Source organism: Lontra canadensis, unplaced genomic scaffold (genome assembly GCF_010015895.1).
Source record: "Lontra canadensis isolate GAN:19392208 unplaced genomic scaffold, GSC_riverotter_1.0 scaffold83, whole genome shotgun sequence".
Classification (NCBI taxonomy): Eukaryota; Metazoa; Chordata; class Mammalia; order Carnivora; family Mustelidae; genus Lontra; species Lontra canadensis.
Window position 1 is genome coordinate 956,529 of NW_022631077.1, and position 16,725 is coordinate 973,253.

The 16,725-nt window shown below is 43.8% G+C and overlaps 1 protein-coding gene across 4 annotated transcripts in view; it reads left to right on the top strand.

Annotated features, from left to right (window-relative positions):
* Window positions 1–16,725, top strand: part of LYN (LYN proto-oncogene, Src family tyrosine kinase) — a 116,948-nt gene that overhangs the window by 16,192 nt on the left and 84,031 nt on the right. The window contains exon 1 of one of the 4 annotated variants that reach the window (XM_032882579.1): window positions 16,475–16,589. The exons of 2 other annotated variants lie outside the window; for them this stretch is intronic. The gene's annotated coding sequence lies outside the window, so the exon portion shown is untranslated. Of the gene's footprint in view, window positions 1–16,474; window positions 16,590–16,725 lie in introns of those variants that run through there. One more of the 4 variants, XM_032882581.1, reaches the window with a different exon arrangement.

The following is a 16,725-nucleotide window of genomic DNA, read 5'->3' on the forward strand; positions in this document are numbered from 1 at the left end:
CAAGGTGTGTTATTGATATTCTTGTTATTGATAAGGAAACCAAGGCTCAGAGGTAACAAATTATCTTTGTTAGCTCCTTTAGCTACTAAGTAAATTGAACCTGAGCCAGCTTGACTCCCAAGTTGGTATGTTTCGCAGGCGTACCTCGGAGATACTCCAAGTTCAGTTCCCAACCACCGCAACAAAGCGCAAATTGCAATCAAGAGAGTCAAATGAATTTTTTGGTTTCTCAGTGCATAAAAAAGTTCTGTTCACATTATACCGTGTAATAGCATATGTCTAAAAAGAATGTACATACCTTAGTGAAAGAATACTTATTGTTAAAAAAATGCTAACCATCATCTGAGCTTTCAGTGAGTTATAATCACTGTTCACAGATTGCCCTAACAGGTGTAATCATAATGAAAAAGTTTAAAATATTGTGAGAATTACCAAAGTGTGACACAGGGGCATGGAATCAGAAAATGTTGTCAGAAAAAGGCAAAGTGCAGTAAAATGAGATACCTGTATTTAATTTTGAAAGTTTATTTTTATTTATTTATTTTTTAAAGATTTTATTTATTTAGTTCAGAGAGAGAGAGAGAGAGAGGGAGAAGCAGACTCCCTGCTGAGCAGGGAGCCGGGCAGCTCTGGGATCATTGCTTGAGCCAAAGGCAGATGCTTAACTGAGCCACCCCGCCACGCCTGAAGGGTTATTTTTTTTTTTTAAATCGTGACTATAACATGTAGAAGGTAATGTTCACTTTAGCTTATCAAGTGGGCTTTATACATTTACTTAAATGAAAATAGAAGAACATGATTGCTCCTGAGAGATTAATAATAAAAATGACATGGCAGACATTTTTTGAGCACACACGGTGCGTCATTAACACTTGCTAAGTTCTTCTTCATTTAATCCTCAAAAAACCTTTTGAAATCGGTGCAGTTATCGTCCCATTTTTGCAGACAAATAAAGATTAATTAACCACAGCGTCACATGGCTCTGCCGGCTGGAGCTGGAACTTGAACCCAGAAAGTCTGGCTGTCAAGCTCAGCGCTGCGGCTGAATCTAACGTCTAACTATTTGGTCTTGCAGAAGACAGAAGCCTGGACACTAGAAACCAGCCAGAGCAAGAGAGAGCCCCCCCCACCCCCAGTTCTGCCAGTCTGGTGTGGCTTTTACTATGGCCACCGCTTGAAATGACGAAGAGCAAAAAATGTGTTGAAATTGCACTGAAACTTTACATGAACATCACATTAGGAGTTTAAAGCTCCATCAGGGGGCTCCTGGGTGGCTCAGTGGGTTAAAGCCTCTGCCTTCAGCTCAGGTCATGATCTCAGGGTCCTGGGATCAAGCCCCCGTATCTGCCTACTTGTGATCTCTGTCAAATACATGAATAAAAAATTAAGAAAAAAAAAGCTCCATCAAGATTAAGCCAGTCAAATTTATCCACATTAACTTCAGCTGGCAACTCATTCAGATCTATTAGAGTTGCCACCCTTTGCTGGGAAAGAATAATTTTCCTCTTCCACCAAAGCAAAGCAAATAATTTGTTGAACCATGATTGGATTAAGGCTTTTCTTCAGTACTTAGCTCACATTTTTCTTTTGCTAATTACTTCCGTAGCTTGCGTTTTTCTTCCCATTAAGCAGTAACTCTTCAGTATCATACACTTACTTGCTAACTCTATACCTGGAAATGCTGCTGCAAATCCTCACAGTTAGGAAGGTTAAGACTGTAGTTAATAGATTACTAGTGGCAATGGGTGGGATAATAGAGAACTTCAGACGAGGGGAGTTGTACGACCATCTCCAGCTCGTTCCCCTTCGCTTATCTTTGTGGCATTTATGCCATGGGTCTAGATGCCTGAGCCAAGCTGCTTTATTCCCTGGGAGTCTGTGTGAACTAAAGGGCCAGTACATTTGCTCATCACTTGGGCACACCATGGTGGACTGTCCCCTACATGGCTTTTTCCATTTCTGAATGGTGGCTCTCTGAAAAGAAGTTAATAAATATGGATAAGACTTCCTTTTCCTTTAAAAAAGGAAAACTTATTAGACTCTTTTTGCTTTCTTTCACTGCTGGGGTGTCAGCTGGTTCGTTGAGTAAACCCCAGATTTCTCTTATCTTGAGAAAGTCGGTCTAAGTAGAAGTGCTTTGACATTGACTTTAACAGAAGCGGAGCTCTTAACTCTCAAGGCCAGCCTTGTGCTCATTCTTGGACTCATGCAGGATCCTTTCTTGGTACACCTTGTGGCTAACCGGAAACACTTCTGGTGATTTCCCTGGACTAACAGTCTCTAAATATAGCAGCTTCGGGCTTGATGTTGAGTAAAGGTGCCATGTTATGCTTGTTTTCTGTGGGGTGAAGGTGTTGCAGAGGGAGTCTTGTGCCAACATTTTTCATGCCAATACAGAAGAAACACAGGGCATACATTTAAATAAACTCCGTCGACTGACGGTTCGGAATCCCTGCTGGACCGTCGGGAACCTTCCGGCCGTAAAACCACTGTGCCATCCTGAACCTGAGTTGGAGGCAGCAAGGAGGGAGCTCCCAGCCTAATAGCTCGTGCTGAGTCCTTATCTGGGTTCCTGACTCAACCAAGACAACAAATGAGAACAGCCAAAGCCAAAACAGGCATGAAGACTGTGATTTGGGTTAATATACTTCCCCGGGGCAATGATGGATTCATTCCGGGACAGACACAGCGGGGAATCTGGGGTTAGAAAAGCCAGATGAGTCACTGATTACATATCATGATTTAAAAAGTGTCTTGTATTGATATGGATAGGAAGGTGTCTTCATTTTGGAGCGAAGAGAAAAGTAGAGCCCTACTTTGAGGTATTTCTTTCAAGCCGTCGGAAGAACTACGTGACCTTGTGGCAAAGAGTGAAAATGGTAAGGCTTCTGCGTGCAAGACTTGTGGGACAAAGTGGAAAAAGATGAAGTAAACTAACAAGAGAACAGTGATGCACTGAATTACTTCTGCTTTTGACTGCCTGTGCTTCAGGAAATGAACAGGTTGGAAATTTTCTACTGTTCTACATTTTATTTTTAAGGTCAGGGGAGAAGTTATTTCCCTGGAAGCTTCTTTTTATTTCTGTGTTGATAGTTTTAATGTAAGGACATTGGGGTTTATTGAGACCCTCCCCTTTGAAAGTGATTTCTACCTATTTATGATTAGCCCATTGTTTGCTTATGTGGAATGTAGAGTGTTTTATCCTTTACACAGATTTTGAGGTCCCAAACGTGAAGTGGCTTTGTTTTATCAGTCGTAAAAGTATTTGTTCTCTGACTGATTATAAACAACGAGGTTGAATGACTCTTGACATAAAGGAAAATGATAGCAATAATTTTATAATAGATAGATCTGAGATAAGTATAAAACTTCTGTTTTTCCTAAAATGTACTCCAAAGCTAATCCTTTGTAAATTCTACCATTTTATTTTTTTTAATGGCTATAGTGTAACCTTAACTGTTGGCTGTCAGGTTTATAAGAACAGAGATAAAGTTCACAGCAGCAAAAATATGATACGAAAGACAACTCTCCAGCATGCCAGCAAATACATCACAATTATGGACTCTGTAGATCAATTAGAGCTTTACTTTCTTTCCTGAGCACTGTTTTCTGTTTTGCATTCAGGTATGGGGTCAGATTGGCGGTAGATAAATCCTAATCCCCATTCCTGAATAAGGGCAGGGAATTGTAATGCCATTTGGGATCGTTACTGTTGTAGTTAACCAGCAGGGCAACTGAAATTAAATCATCCATGGCATTCCCATTGCTGTGATTTCAGTCCTGGCATGGAGTTCAGGATTTGCTAAAGTTCCTAACAAAATTGGATGGTGCCTTTCTTTTCAAAAGCAGGTGAAGGGGGTGCCTGGGTGGCTCAGTGGGTTAAGCCTCTGCCTTCGGCTCAAGTCATGATCTCAGGGTCCTGGGATCAAGCCCCGCATGGGGCTCTCTGCTCAGCAGGGAGACTGCTTCCCCCCCCCTCTCTCCGCCTACCTGTGATCTCTCTCTCTGTCAAATAAATAAATAAGATTTAAAAAAAAAAAAAAAGCAAGTGAGGTTGTAGTGTGGGTTTTTTGTAGTTAGTTCTCAATCCTGGCTGCTCATGGGAATCAGTGGGGAAGCATTTAAACCTTCCCATGCCAAGTTGGACCTCCAATTAGATGGGAATAGTGGGAAACCCAGGTTCAGTGCTTTTGAGAGCTCTCCTCAAGATTCTGCTTACGTATCAAGGTTGAGAACCATTTCACTAGATCTAGCCATCATGGAATTTTGGGGCTATTGTAAGAAAACATTTCAGATCAATGAATTAGGGTGGAACTGTTAATACCTGGTCATTTTCCAGATGAATGGCAAATGTCCTGGAGTGTGGAGACATGCCCAGGAAAGCTGCCTAGCTAGGAGTTCCCCCTTCGTGGAAAGTAACTGCAGTGGGCACCAGTTAGGAGGGTGGACAGTTTCCGGGGTTCAGAGTGCTTGTTCCACTATCTCCCCCACACACTTAGAAGCATCTGGAATGGGACAGAGACATACCACCTGCTGGGACAAACTTATTCACCAAAACAGCTTTGTCCTGGCTGTGTTTTAAGGTGTATGGGGTCCACAGAGCTTCTGTCACTCAGGGACCTCACATTCAGGCATGGAGTTTCTCCCATGTGCAAGGGGCTCGCTCCCCTTTCCCCAGGACATGGCTCCATCAGTCCTGAAGGTTATCCACCGGTCTTGACTTCTGTCAAAGTGACCCATGAGTGAGAAGAGAGTATGTGTAGGAAACTACAAAAGCGTAGTTCCATCAGAAATCATCATTCAGTAGGATTTTTTTTTTTCTTCTCTTTCCACATGCAACAGGTTGACTGATGGGCTCAGAAATAGGGAACCTGTTTAGTCAGAGGGCTGGGATGGCAGGGTCTGCCCTGTGAAGCCAGGGCACATTACCCCATCTCAGAGCTGCTCTTTTGTCAGATGTTAGAATTCATTATCAAGATTCATTTTTGTTTTTAAGATTTTATTTAAGTATTTGAGAGAGAGAGAGAGAGTGAGCATGACCAGGGGGAGGGGTAGAGGGAGAAACAGACTCTGTGATGAGCAGGGATCCTGATGTGGGACTCAGTCCCCAGACCCCAGGATCGTGACCTGAGCTGAAGGCAGACACCCTACCAACTGAGCCACCCAGGCGCCCCTCAGGATTCATTCTGAAAGAGTATATGAAAGCGCTTTGTTGAAAAAGTAAGGAATGAAATAAATCCTATTTAATCTCCAGCTGAGCTGTGGTAAGAAACCTCCTGCCTGAGAGAGAAGGACAGTCCTCTGGGAAACCAGTAACCCTGTCCAAGAGGTACTTTCCTCTTTCTGCAGCATTCGTGGTGGTTCAGTGAGCCATCAGTGTCCATTTAAAAAAAAAAAAGACCATACCAAAATGCTAGCAAGGATGTGGGGACACAATAGTAAAAAATGGGACAGCTACTGCCAGACACCCTTTGGCAGCTTCATATAAAATTCAACATCCATCTGCCTCACAATCCAGCATTTCCACGCCTAGGTATTTATGCAGGAGGAATGAAAACATACGTCCGCAAAATGACACGTGCAAAGATGTATATAGCACCCTTTTTCATAATATATCTAAAAAAAACAAAAACCCTGGAAATGTCTTGAATACCCATCATCAGAAGAGTGGTTCAATACATTTGGATGGCAGACTCATAACATGGAGTACGACTAGACAAAAAAAAAAAAAAAAAAGATACTGACACATGCAAGAACTGGGTGAGGTTTACAAACATGTTAAGGGAAAGAAATGCACATCCTGTGAAGTTCAAGAGAAGTGCTCCCAGGGAGAGTGTGACTTTGGAAAGGACAGAGGGGACTGTCTGAGGAGATAGGAATGTTTTGTATCTTGTTTTGGAAGCTGAGTAGGTGGATGTGGACATACACTGATATCAATCTCAGATAGCATTGAAGAACTGTGCATTTCATTAGATATACATACTTGTTTGGGTGGATCATCAGAATTTATTTTTCTTGATTTTTTACAATTGTGGTAGAATATACATAATGTAACATTTAGCATCGTGACCATTTTTAAGTGTGCTGTGGCATTAAGTTCATTCATACTCTTGGGCACCCATCACCACCGTTCATCTCCAGAACATGATATGAATACATTTTGCTTCAATAAGAAAAGCAAACTAAAGATAACGTCATGTGGTTAGGTCCAATTAAGCTCTAACTGAGGTATTAACCTGGTGCCTGGGTGAAGCCAACCCTGACGCTACTTTTGTCTGTGGTCCCGAAGCGTGTCGAACGTATGTCTGCTGTGGTACCTGTCATATTTTACCAGCATTAGCATTGATTTGCCTGTTTCTCCTGCTGGTCCCTGAATTCCCGAGGGTGGAGAGTGTCTTGCTCATCCTCTTTTCCCCGGCATCCACGTAAGTGAGGTTTTCGTGAAAGTGTGCTGAACGCCAAATGGTCCCAATGTCAGATTTCGGCTTGGTACACTTCCACGCTCTTCTTCTTTTTAAGATTTTATTTACTTATTTGACAGGCAGAGAGAGAGAGAGAGAGAGAGCACAAGCAGGTGGAGTGGCAGGCAGAGGGAGAGGGAGAAACAGGCTTCCCACTGAGCAGGGAGCCCAACGCAGGGCTTTGATCCCAGGACCTGAGATCCTGACCCGAGCCAAAGGCAGACGCTTAACCGACTGAGCCACACAGGTGCCCTCTCCACGCTCTTAAAGAAAATACGAGCCTGTATTTTCCACAACTCCCTCTGTAAAATGGTTAAAGAAACTGTGAGAATTTAGAGTTTTGAAATGGGGAATATTTAGTAGGACTTCCTGGAACTGCTTGATTCTGTTTAACATGTGTGTTTTATCTCTTTTCTTCCTTCTTGCTGGAGTCTGCTTCTGGACTCCCACACCCAACACCATGACTTAGGAACTTCCCTTTCTCCTGTGCCCTGTGGTTTCCTGTCCTGCCTCCAAATCATCTATCTAAACAACACAAAAGAGCCTGAGCAACCACTGAAAATATTTTATCCTCCTAGCAGCTCAGAAGAGTTGAAACTAAAAGTTAAGGTTTTTCTTCTTTAGAAACTCTACAATTTCCCAGGAATAAGGAGGAGCATAAACTCGTGGGAGGGTAACCATACGCTGCTGTTTAAGGCCACGGCCACAGTGCTTTTGGGCTGTGCCACAGATGGTCCACTGGCAGCCCCTTCTTCCTCTTCAGAGCCTAAAAGCCAAAAATAGGGTTAAATGTGATAAGGGCTTCCATCCCCAGACAGCTGAACAACTTGTACCATTTCTAATTGTGCATTCCCGTTTGGATACAATTTTCAATATAGATTCAGCATTTTATCCTTGGTCTCCAATTTTATGCATTTTCTTCACAATAAGGCTATCAGCTTAGATTTTAAAAAAGTGATTTGCTTAGGGCTCAGAGCGTCCTTGTTTTCAACCTATCTTGTGATTTTCATCTTGTTACCTTTGAATTAGGCTTATGGTATCTCTGCTTTTTATAGCATTCATATCAACACTTGGGTCTTTTGGCTTGCTCCTAAATTTTTTGAATCATAGATTTAAAATATAATGAAACACTACAGTCCCTGCATCCACTATCATAGTGTACTGAGTAAGACACTGCTCCTGATGACTCTGAACTTGGACCGGTGGGCAGCACCACCGTGCAATCATTGGTGGAAAGGCGTATTTGCTGGCTGTTAGGAGAAAGTCTGCATTTGGTGCAGGAAAGGTCATTCAGGGATGCCACCATTTTACCATAGACGTTGAACATGTGAAAGTGAAGACCATTTGGAATTTAAGGAAATTTTGTTTCATTTATTTATTCATCTCATTTATTTCATCTCATTTATTTATTCATCAGCAAATACATAAAGAAAGATTGTTAAATGCCAGGTTCAGTTCTAGGTGATCTGGAGACAGTGAACAAAAGACATAGGGCTCTGCTCTAATGATGCATACATTGCCAGTAGGATGGAAAGACAGTATGCTAATAAATGCTTTCAGGCTGGATAAAGGGGCTCTGAGGAAAGTAAGACTGGGTAATGTGACAGAGGGCATGTTGAGAGGGGCACTAGTTTAGCTAGGTTGGTGGGGGGAGGATCTCTTTTGAGTTGTGATCTGCATGATATGGAAGACAAGGAGAGGTAGAGGATTTTAGACAGAGGGGATGGCAAGTGCAAAGGTCCTGAGGTGCAGATGAACTTGAGTGTCTGCAGGGAAGAAGGACGTCTCCTATGGCTGAAGCCAGGGGGTGGGAGACTTTGGAGAGGCAAGCAGAGGGCCCTCTGATCCCACCATCTCCGATCACAGGCCTTCAAGACTTTGGTAAAGAACTTAGTTTTTATTCTAAATTCTGAAGAAAGCTGTGGGAGGGTTTTACTCTGTAAAGATTTAGCTATGTGGGGAATACAGGGGCAGACAGGGCTGGGTGATTGAGCAAAGAAAAATACAGGATGCCAGATTCAATTCACATATCAGGTAAACGATGAATCATGTTTTAGTGTAAGTGTGTCCCGGGCAAAAATGAATTACCGTATCTGTGAAATTCCGATGTCACTGGGTGTCTTGTGTTTTATCTGGTGGTTGGGGCACCTGTGCCCTTGGAGCCGAGGAGGGTCAGACCGGGGACAGTTTATGCTTGTCGATGACAAAACCTTGCCGCTGAGTTGGGTTTGGGGAGTGAGAAAAAGAAGAAGCGGGGTGACTTGGTTTTCATCCTCAAGAGCTGAGGGTGCCCTTCACTGAGGTGGAGATGGTGGGAGTGGTCTTGTGTGTGTGTGATGAGGACGTGTCTTATTTAAGGGTATAGCAAACAGGAAGTGGAGACACGGAAGCCTGATTCTGAGTGAGCTGAACGTCATTGTGATTTGTTCCCCGTCCGTCCTCATCTCCTCCAGCACCCTCTCTTCCCTCTCCCCATCTACTTCTATTCAGAGAATAGCATGACGGGCACAAGCCACTTCCTAAACGAACCCAAAATGGGAAAAGTCAGTGCACCTCATAGGAGCCTAAAGAATACTTACGTTTCATTGTGTAACAGATTTCTGTGTGCCTCTCTTGTCATGTACCTTTATGGGTACCTTGATAGGCTTAACGAAGGAAAATGATTTTTGCAACAAAGAGGTTATGTGGGCGGCGAAAGACAGAGAAGATAAACCAGGCTCAAAGTGTCTGAGTTACAACATTTACAAAATCCAGCGTTCTAACTAGACCCGACCATGGTTGCACTTAAGTACTTTCTGAAACGGTAGCTCAAATAAGAAATTCTTTCGTTTGGAATAAAAAGCAAGAGTTCATAAGCACAGCTGGAAAATTGAATTTCCTGATAAAAAATATCTTTTGAAAAAATGGACTATAAATATCATAATTTCCTTTAAGGTGGCCGTTGTAAAAAGTTCATTGACCTTGACTTTATTATTACTATTATTATTTTTTTCCTGTGCGGGGCTTGATCCCAGGACCTGGGACCATGACCTGAGCCGAAGGCAGAGGCCTAATCCTCTGAGCCACCCAGGCACCCCTTGACTTTATTCTTATATAGTATAATAGCACTTTAGCATATAAGCATTTTATTAGAGAGGATTTGGATGTAAGATGGCTTCGTATCCAGAGAATGTTTTGTTTCTGGTTTTTTTTTTTAAGAATTTTTTTCTTTATTTATTTGAGCAGAGTGGGAGCCTCAAGCAGACTCCCTGCTGAGCAGGGAGTCCAAAGCCTGGCCCCATTCCAGGACCCCACGATCATGATATGAGCTGAAGGCAGAGACTTAACCGACTGAGCCACCCAGGCGCCCCCAGAGAATGTTTTAAATCAAAATTGGATGTATTCCATGACTTTTTCTTTTTTCCCTACCCACTCTTTTCTCTCTCTGTCTCTCTTTCTTTCCCCCCTACCCCTTCTATTTAAATCTTTTAGATAGGAATTTTACCAAAAATTCACATTAAAGTACAAAGAGTTAATGAAGTTTACTATGTCATTCTCTTTCCAAAGAATCTCACATTTTAGTAGGGGACTCAGTATCACCTAAGTCAAATCACTGTAAGAATTACCTGTATTGTTTGCTACCTATGCCCTCAACCCCCCTACGGATGCTACTTCCATGGTCTGTCAAGTGCAGGGCCCAAGAATCTTTCTCACCAATGTGCCGGTCATTCCTGTGAACAGGCAAGTCTGGAATGCACTGGCTTGCGTGAGGGGATTACAGGTGTCACAGTTGAATTCCAGCTAGGGTAGAGGTATGAGTGGAGAAGCCTTTGGAGAGGCTGGAGGAGAAATAATTGGACCCAAATGATTTCATTAGTTATGGGGTTTAGCCAAGTTTATCCGTGTCTTCTCATGGGCTTGGCAGCATCTCGGGCACTGAGGACACTCCAGTGGAATGAACAGTGAAGCAAGGGCTGGGCCTGAGATGGCTGGGGAGAGGGAAGGACGGAGGTGCCCTTTAAGGGTGGTACTGCAGGGAGGGGCAGGTGCCCAGGCATGGAGGAGGAAGTGGAGGAGGACAAGGGATCAAAGGCTGCAGGGTACTGGAGGTGGCTGGTGTGTGGGATGGATGGGAAGGGGAAGAGTGGCCTGTAAAACCAGGAAGGTAGGTCACTGTGGAAGGAGCTTCTTGCCAGGCTCTGAGGAACGAGGAGGCAGAGGGGCAGGAAAGAATTGTAGTTGTTTTTGGAAAGATGCTTGGGGCAGCCCAGGAGCATGTAGTGTGGGGAATGGAAGGTGGTGGTGATGGAGTGTGAAAAAGTGTGTGTGTGTGTCTGTGTGTGTAGGGGACACTGGGGAGAACAGGAACGGGAATGCAGGAGGAAGGAAAGCTGGGTCGGAGAGTTTTTAGTACAGTTGAGTGAGGTCAAAGGGGGTCCTGAAGTAAGCCAGCAGGATTCAGGCACTCATTCTAACGGGATTGGGGGAACCCTGTGTGTGTGCTCCCAGGCAACCCTGCTGCCTCCATGAGCATTTTATGTATTTAACGTGAAGTATGCTGAGATGACCCCAAACTTTTGGGTACAAGTGTTTCCTTAAGATGAGAGTGAGAAAGCGAAGGCGGGAATGTTCTGATTTCCTGATGTAAGATGTGCTCAGTTCCCTTGGAGTTCAAGGAGGGACTGACTGCATGGGTGGATCAGGCCCCATCAGCTGTCCCCAGACGGCCCTGGGGAGACCGCTGCCCTTCCAGCTATCTGCATGCACTCCCAGGAGTAGCCTGAGCTCTGGGACCTTAACTTGAGGTTGCCAGGACTTTTGGTGGCCATCCAGACAATGGAATCATCATGGCAGTTGTGTTCCTTGTACCTCCTTCCCGTCAGCCTCAGTCTCCCGTTCCAGACACAAGGATACACTGTTTCAGAACAAAATCCGGTAGACTGACCTACTTGGTAAAATAAGAAGAATCCAGGAAGTTGCTATTCTGTGAACTCCCCCATCCCTGTTCATTTTGTTTGTAACAGTGAAGCCAAGTTTCAAACAAATGCAGAAAAGGTGAACAATGCTAATGGATTTGTTTCCAGTGGGATCAGGGCCAGTTAAACTTAACGTGGGCTTTTCGCCATCTGCTTGTATGCCTGAGGTTTCACCTGCTTTGAATTAGGATAATGTAATAAAGTCCAATTAGACTGGGAGAGTACTAATGGGTTTGTTAATTAGATAAAAAAATTATACTTTATGATACTTATGCTAACCGCAGGTTGATGGCTGAGACCATACCCTGTCTTAAAGCACTATCTATTAGCTGTCCTTCTGTCTGTGTCTTATTTAATTTCTATCATGCTGTGTTGGGGCTGTGTAGTCTCTGGCATTCTAGAATTGGGTGCTGTAACTCTTACAGTCTTTGCTGGATCTTCTGTGAAGTTTCGCTCTGTGATTCCAGATGTCCTCAAGGCCCTTTTTTTTTTTTTTTTTTTTTTTAGATTTTATTTATTTATTTGACAGAGCGAGAGAGGGAGCAAAGCAAGGGGAGTGGGAGAGGGAGAAGCATGCTCCCCACTGAGCAGGGAGCCTGATGTGGGGTCCGATGAGGGGCTCTATCCCTGGGCCCTGGGATCCTGAGCCGAGCCGAAGGCGGATTAATGACTGAGCCACCCGGACTTCCCAACCCAGATTGTGGCTCCACCCAGAGAGTCTGATTCCAAAGGTCCCAGTTGGGCCAGAGTATTTGCATTTTTTGCCCATTCCCAGGAGGTCCTGAGCTTGCTGGTCTCTACTGACCTTTCAGAGGTCTTCTCCAGCTCAAGAATTTTGATTCTGTTTTCCTCTATAAAGCATCAAGGGGGGCCTGGTAACATTTCTCAAATGGGTGATGGTGTCTTCCCATTTCTGCCCTCAACTTCACGGGTGTTTTCTCTAATTTCTCCTTCTTTCTCCTGCAGACATCTGCCAGTCACAGGCCTGGGGCCCTGGGTCTCTGCTCCAACAGCTCCCTCCAGCCCCTAAAATACCCTTTACCTGTCAGCACCCAGAGGCCAAGGCACACCCTATTCACAGTGTGCATCCATCCTGGGGAGGATGGTGGCACCCAGTGGCCCTCACTTCTGTAGTCTGAAGTGAGGACTCTTGGAGTTTTTTTGCAGTACACCCCGGAGAGCAGATGGTGCTTACCTAACAGCTCACGTCTCAACTCTGGCTCCGTTGCTTACTGTTTTGGTCACCTTGAAAAAGTCTCTTTACCTCTCTGAGCTGCAACTTTCTCATCTGTTAAATGGGATGAATAATAGTATCCGCAGGATTGTTCTAAGGATTGAGTGGAAACCACGTAAAGTGCTTGACGCAGTACCAGGTACCTAGCAAGCGTTAGGTAGATGTTAACTTTTCTCAGGTGTGGTCAGCAGCAATGTTTAGGTGGGAAAACAAGTTCCTCATGGATTGGAGATGATGATAATACCATTACCCTGCATGAACCAGGCAGCAGGCTTTTGAAATACTACTCATTTCACCATTAAATGGGAAAAAAAGAGAACTTCTTGCTTAAGTTTATTAAAATTTACTTTAATAATAATTAAATTCTCTGTACTTAAAAAGAATGTGAAGCAGCACTACCAGAAAAATGTAAGGGTAAAGCAGAACATGGATTATGATTTCTAAAATAAGTGGATATTCAGTAAGCACATACTTACTATATCTCACAAGCTCTAAGGCAAGCATATTTTTACATTTTAATACCTCTGAAATCTCAGTTAAAGGCATCTTAATAATTTGAAGGGTAGCCATTCTGTTTTGTTTTGTTTTTTAAGATTTTATTTATTTTGAGAGGGAGGGAGGGAGAGAGAGAGAGACCACACAAGCAGGGGGAGGAGCAGAGGGCGAGGGAGAGAGAGAATCTCAAGCAGACTCCACAGGAAGTGTGGAGCCTCACACGGGGCTCAATCCCACAACCCTGACATCATGACCTGAGCCGAAATCAAGAGTCAGATGCTTACCAAACTGAGAGACTCAGGTGCCCCTATTTTGTTTTCTTTAACAGTACATAATATAATCATGTAAAAATCGACAGTGTTTTAGGTTCAGGAAAACATAACACTTTGAGCAAATCAATTTGGTAATTCTATTTTATGGAAATTATTTCTGTGATACTCCCATTTGTTAGCTAAGTCTTGAGAAAAGATTTTATCGAGTCAATCATTGGCTAAAGAAGTACTGGTTTTAAAGAAACATTTTATTTTGGTTTTTGAGGGCAGAAAGGGAAAATGTTGGAGAGAAATATTGGGTGTGTTGAACATTAATGTGCTTTTAATATCAGCAAATTGCAGCTGATGAGGCTATGTTTCCAATGTATACTATTAAACAGTCCTATTTCATTTAAAAATAGTGCTTCTAAGGCTAAATCTATTTCTTCTAGACTTCATCAGATTACTTTGGGTGAATTTGATTTCCAAACATAAGATTTCCAAACACAGGACCTGATTTCCAAACATAAGACCAGTGTGGAAGGATGTAGGCAAAATGTAGATCACAGAGCAGTGGAGACCTGTATTTACATCACAGGGCAATGTTGTAGACTCTTACCCTGGAACAATTGTTCTGGATGGGTATCCTGTCTTTGATGATGATTCCTGAGCACCAGATGTGAAGGAAGATATAAATCCCTCATCATGTGCTGAATTTCCCAATGCCCCACCCCTGAGAGAAGAGCACAGACCGACCTCTCTCTGGCTCTATCCTGGGAATGTGGGTATAGTGACCCTTCTGGAGACTGTGCAGAATGATTAAATGCGGCCTCAGGTGGTGTGTGTGCAGGCATGTGTGTGTGTGTTATATCAGAGAGAAGACTTACAAATTATCAGAGAAAATTTAAAAATAAAAATTTAACTTGGGGTGATGGTTAAGGTCAGGGAGAGTTGTTATTTTGAAACTGCCCTTTTAAACGTTTGATATGCTGGAGACACTAATAATAACATTTTGTCAAACATGCGAAGTTGCGGGAGTGAGAAAGGAGAAGCTGGTGTTAATGGACTGATGATGTGAACTAAAGAAAGAAGGAAAGGAAAAGAGTTTCCTAAGTATGCACACACTGGGTAATTAACCTCCATTAATATGAAGATGTACTCGATTCCTAGGAGATGGCCATGTCTTACAATATTTATGCCTCCAGTGTCTCTCTTCTAATGTGTTCAACAAATGAAAAAGATACCAGATTCATGGATGGGTAAAACTCGAGCTGGAAGAGATGGCTATTTTGTTTGACCCATGTGTTTTACAAATGAGGAGATGGTGTAGGTCCAGAAACAGTTAAGGAATGTATTTGAGATGCTCAGTGGTCGAGACTTTAACGAATTCCTCCCAAATATCTTGATTTGAAGTTCCATGTTTGTCAGAGATGGTTACATAAAAAAGACTGACTTAAACTGAATAACCTGTTGTCTTAGTAGAAGTTTGTTGGGTTTCCATGGAGACCTCCTTTGGCTGGCTTAAGCAGAAATGGGGAATTATTGGAAGGAAGCTGAGAGACATTGCCCAAAATTGCCCAGAACCGAAGGAAACGCTGAGCAAACAGAGCTGCAGTGGGAAGGAACCTGGGTGGCCTCTGGACAGCCCAGCTCATGATCTCCTGCTGCTGCTGCCTCAGCCCTGCTCCCTGGCCACTCTTCTGCCTCTGATCCAGATGTGAGACTTCACAAGGCTGGCCTTACCTTGAGCGTCGTCTGCTCACATGGGCCTTGCTCACCAACCATCCCAACTCTCCCTCTCCTGTGACCCTGTCTTTTCTTCACTGTATGTACCATCACCTACCAGTCTTCCATTTACATGTCTGCCTTTGGAGATTTTCAGATACTGATGCCCAGGCCTAACCCCCAAAGATTCTGACATACCTGATCTGGGCACTATTTTTTAAAGCCCCCACATTGTGTTCTAAGGCACAGACAAGGTTAATAAGAATCGTGGCCTTAACACATTTTTAGACCAAAGACAGAGTGCTCTAACCTGTCTTTGTTGCCCTAACTAACCACTGCTGCTGAAAATATGCTTAAAAGAATTAAGGATTATTAAGGAATAGCGAGGAAGTTACTTGTAGATAACCACACTTGAATGAAATTGACAAGAGCCCTCTCCTCCTGAGTGCCTGCTAGGTGGTCCTTAACAGTGGCCTTACCTACAGTGGCAATATTCTCATTTTCCAAATGACTGAATGGAGACCGAGGGGTTGAAGAACGTCCCAAGGTCGACCAGTAGCTTGGGATTCAAGCTCAGCCTGTACCCACAGTTCTTGGACAAAGGCGACCATTATGCTGAGAGCGCCGAGATCCTGAGGGCCTCTCTCCTGTGTTCCCCTGTGGGACCACACAGGGGCGGTGGTGAGGATCCTCCACCCGTCTGGAGGTTCAAACAGCCAACCATGACACATCTCTGACAGGATGGCGGCTGAGTGTTGGGATACGTTGTCAAGGGAGAACACATCTTTAGTAAAAATGCTAGGCGAGAAAGAGGATCTCAATTATTGCAAGAAAAGCAGAACATGCTGGGCGTTCAAGGCTCATTAATGGAAATGTGAAGAATGTGAGTGAGGGAGAGCCTGAACCTAAAAGTAGTTTAGTTCAAAGAAGAGAAAGAAGTCGTGGGAGTGGGGTGGGGGGATGAAATTTTGAATTTTGTCCATTTTAGGAAATTGAGATGTTGTGTAGTGTTTGGTGAGGAGAATGGGAAACATAAATATGAATGGTCTGTTGCTATAGTGCCTGTCATAAAAATAACGGAATAGAAGAGACTTCACTGGAGAGGCTAGACAGCCTCCCCTCTGCCTGGGTGATTTGGAAATGGACTGCTTTTAATACCCAGGGATGGACAACAGGCCTCTGAGGGTTCTTGAAGAAAGAATCTATAATCCTTTTGGGTTTAACCATTAGGCAAATTTAGCTTCCTGGTTTCAGAAAGAGAAAACACACCCACAAAAAGAAAAACCCAGGCCCGTGGGAACAAGTAACTTCCTCCTCCTGGGGCTGCTTGAAAACCCTAATCTGCCTGTCATGAGTCCCTTTCCTGCTCAGCATGAGGCTGGTTGGGGAGGCATCCAAGAGGCAACGGGGAGTGAGGAGAGAGAGCGCGCCAGCTTGGATAAGTAACTGAATACACTTTGGCTGAGAGGTAGGTTTGGAACGCGGTTCTCAAGGCAAAGAAACTGGTGAGAGGCGCCCTTCTAACTCTGTGTGCTGCTGGGGGAATGAAGGACGTGAGTGACGGCTGAGTGCCCCCTCTTTGCTCCCCTGCCTCTTCTGCCCTT